This window comes from Sorex araneus, chromosome X, assembly GCF_027595985.1.
Source record: "Sorex araneus isolate mSorAra2 chromosome X, mSorAra2.pri, whole genome shotgun sequence".
NCBI lineage: Eukaryota > Metazoa > Chordata > Mammalia > Eulipotyphla > Soricidae > Sorex > Sorex araneus.
Window position 1 is genome coordinate 192,699,199 of NC_073313.1, and position 3,579 is coordinate 192,702,777.

Sequence of the window (3,579 nt, forward strand, 5' to 3'; positions counted from 1 at the left end):
AAACTTCCAAAAGGACTGTTGAAGGGCAGGAGAAATAGTACAGTGGGCAGGGTGTTTTACTTTCATGGGGCTGAGGTGGATTTGATCTCCAGCACCACATATGGTCGAAATGGAGCCAACAATAAACCCTGAGCACCACTGTGTGTTCCCCCAGTCCTCCCACCCCACAAAACACATAGAAAAAAAATTAGGAATGTTAAAAGACTGAAAACTTTAGGGCAATCAGGGCTTCATCTGAAAATATATAGTACAGATAGAATTTTAAACATGATTTTTGCGAACAACAGTTCATGAAATGACAAGAATATGAGAGATGGTAGCTACCATTATTCCACTTTATGAGGAAAATAAGCCTCAGACAAGTTGAGATTCCCCATCGTTTTATAGCTTGTTAAGTGGAGTAACTTCTCTGGGGATCTCTTAATCCCAAGTCAAACGCTTCTTTATTATCCCCAAAGAAATAGAGGCTGAAGCAAATCTCAAAAATTTCCCAAAAAGGGGGATAGGGAGATAATTTTCACCCAAGGAATTGAGCCCAATTGGAAGAGAAAATTCATGAAGGGACTAATCAGACTCTTTGCCAGAGAAGAACCATTAGAGTTCAGATGTGTCCATGTTTGTTCAAAAGGCACAATGTGAAAGTTTGAAAAATGATGGAAATAAACACGGTTGAAGGGGGGGGTAGAATTTATAGATATAAATCCTGGAAGAAAAATGAAAGCTGCAAAAGGAAAATGTGTTCAGATACCTCTCCTGTGCGCAAGCAGTGGTCATGAAGCTGCCAGATATGCCAAGACTGAGAGAATGCAGTGGATAAACATTGGTGATCTCTGCAGTGCTGAGCTCATTAACATCCACTATGAGGTTGTAGCAAAGATGTTAATACTCATTCTGCAAGGGCTTTCCAAACCAATCAAAATCAGTGATCTCCAACATTCAAGCCTCAAATGAGGGTCAATCTGCAGATGTAAGAAAGGCTGAGACACTGGTTTCCTGCCTCGATTATAACTGCCAATCCACATACTCACATGCAGACAGCTGTAGTTGCATAGATGTGGGAAGATTAAGATTATGATTAAGATATTGCTGTATCAAATAATGGCCACGCTCATCTTGCATGCACTCTCTGCTTATGAGCAGACATCTCACAGGTTCTCGGGCCCAAGTTGACCTGGGTGTTTTCACCCCAACTCAGGTTGAACATACTGCTTTTTAAATTTTTTATTTTAAAATATTTTATTGATAAACACTGCATTGTAAAATTACATAAGTTTCATGTATTCACCATTATAAATCAACATCCAGGTATGCTAAAAGAAAAAGGTTGAAAAGTGACAGAACAAAAACTAACACCTAAGTATAGTAGAGATAAGGACCAGGAGAATTGCTCCACGGCTTGGAAACCAGCCTCACATGTTGGGGGAAAAGGCAGCTCAGATAGAGAAGGGACCACCAAATAAAGGATGCTTGGAGGGCCTGCTCAGGATGGGAGATGTGTGCTGAAAAAAGACTATAGACCAAACATTATGGCCACTTAATACCTGCATTGCAAACCACAATACCCTAAAGGAGAGAGAAAGTAAAATGGAATGTGCCTTCCAAAGAGACAGGAGGAGGATGGGCTGGAGCGATAGCACAGCGGGTAGGGCGTTTGCCTTGCATGCGACCGACCCAGGTTCGATTCCCAGCATCCCATATGGTCCCCCGAGCACCGCCAGGGGTAATTCTTGAGTGCAGAGCCAGGAGTGACCCCTGTGCATTGCCAGGTGTGACCCAAAAAGCAAAAAAATAATAATAATAAAACAATAAAATAAATTGGTTAAAAAAAAAAGAGGAGGAGATGGGCTCAGAGTTGTGGGAGGGATAATGGGAATAGTAGTGTATGAGAATGGGCACTGGTGGAGGGATGGGTACTCAATCACTGTAAAAGTATGTAAGTCTATAACTGTACCTCACGGTAAGTCATTACAAAAAATATATAATTGTGAGTTTGGCACTACTTTTCCTTCCATTTTACAGTTGAGGAAACTGAAACAAGAAAAATATCAAAATTTTCATTATTATTTTAGTGTTGATGGTTTACTCTAGAGAATATACTTTTTTAATACTTTTTTGGTTGGCTTTTCTACTTTGAGATTCCTATGTTCTATCTTGAACACAAATTTTTCTCTTTTCTCTCACACTTCTCTAAGTAAATTTCTTTAAATACAAAGTATTTGCTTCAAAAAAAAAGGTTGGGTACTTTTTTCATTTTAGAAATTCTATTATTAAAGATCTTTCTCCACTATTTGTATTAAATAATGTGGCTTATAGTGATTCCCGGACTAAAGCGATAGCACAGTGGGTAGGGTGTTTGCCTTGCACTTGGCCAACCAGGTTTGATTCCTCCATCTCCCTAGGAAAGCCCAGCAAGCTACCGAGAGTATTCCGCCCACGTGGCAGAGCCTGGCAAGCTACCTGTGGCGTATTCGGTATGCCAAAAACAGTGACAACAAGTCTCACAATGAAGGCGTTACTGGTGCCTGCTTGAGCAAATCGATGAACAATGGGACAACAGCGCTATATTCAACAGTGCAGTGCTATAGTGATTCCCATATTTTGGTTTTATGCTTTTCAATGCTACTTTACTACCCCACTATCAGAAAGTCTGTAACCATCTACTACTGTTTCATTGTCCCATCTCCTCCATATGAATTTTCATTAAGATCAAAAAGATTTGGGACTGGAGAGATAGTACAGCGGGTAAGGCACTTGTCTTGCCTACAACAACCTGAGTTCAATCCCCAGCATCCCATGTGGTTCCCTGAGTACCACCAAGAAGGACTCCTAAGTGTAGCACTAAGAGTAATCCCTGAGCACCTCAAAAAATATATCAGGAAGAGTTGAATCTTTTAAACTTGATATGAAAGGGAAAATTACATAATAAGATAGAGGACTCAATTGGTAATTTAGTATCTAGGGGGAATTAAGGGAAGAATTAAATAATTTGACATTAGCTTTCACTTTCCCAAAATTGTGTTCTTAGTTAAAACCTGGAAGTGACTTTTAACTGCACAGAGACAGTGAGACACATAGCAAATTAGAAACAGATCATGATCACTGTTTTTCCTGCATTTTTTTGTTTCTTTGTTTGTTTTAAGGTCACACCTAGCACTGGTCAGGAATTACTCCTGGCTCTGTGTTCAGGGATCACTCCTGGAGATATTTGGGGTACCATGTGCAATGCCAAAGATTAAACCTGGGTTGGCTGTATGCAAGGCAAGTGCCTTAGCCCCTGTACTATATCTTGGCCTTTTTTGCTTCATCCTTGTTCAAGCTTTCATCTACTTTCCACTTACTATTATTATCAGAGATCTCTGAAATCAGAAAAGACAAAGACTAATCACATAAATGTTCCTTGGAACAGAAGTCTCAGCATAGTTTGAAAAGATAAAGATGCGAGAGAATTGGGTCATCATAGGCTTGCTGAAGTCAAAAAACTGCCCATAGAGCCAGAACCATATCTGATTTAATCTAGATTTAATCTAGATAAAAACCTAAAATAACTTAAGTGGGCATTGAAGGTTCAGAATATTTTTT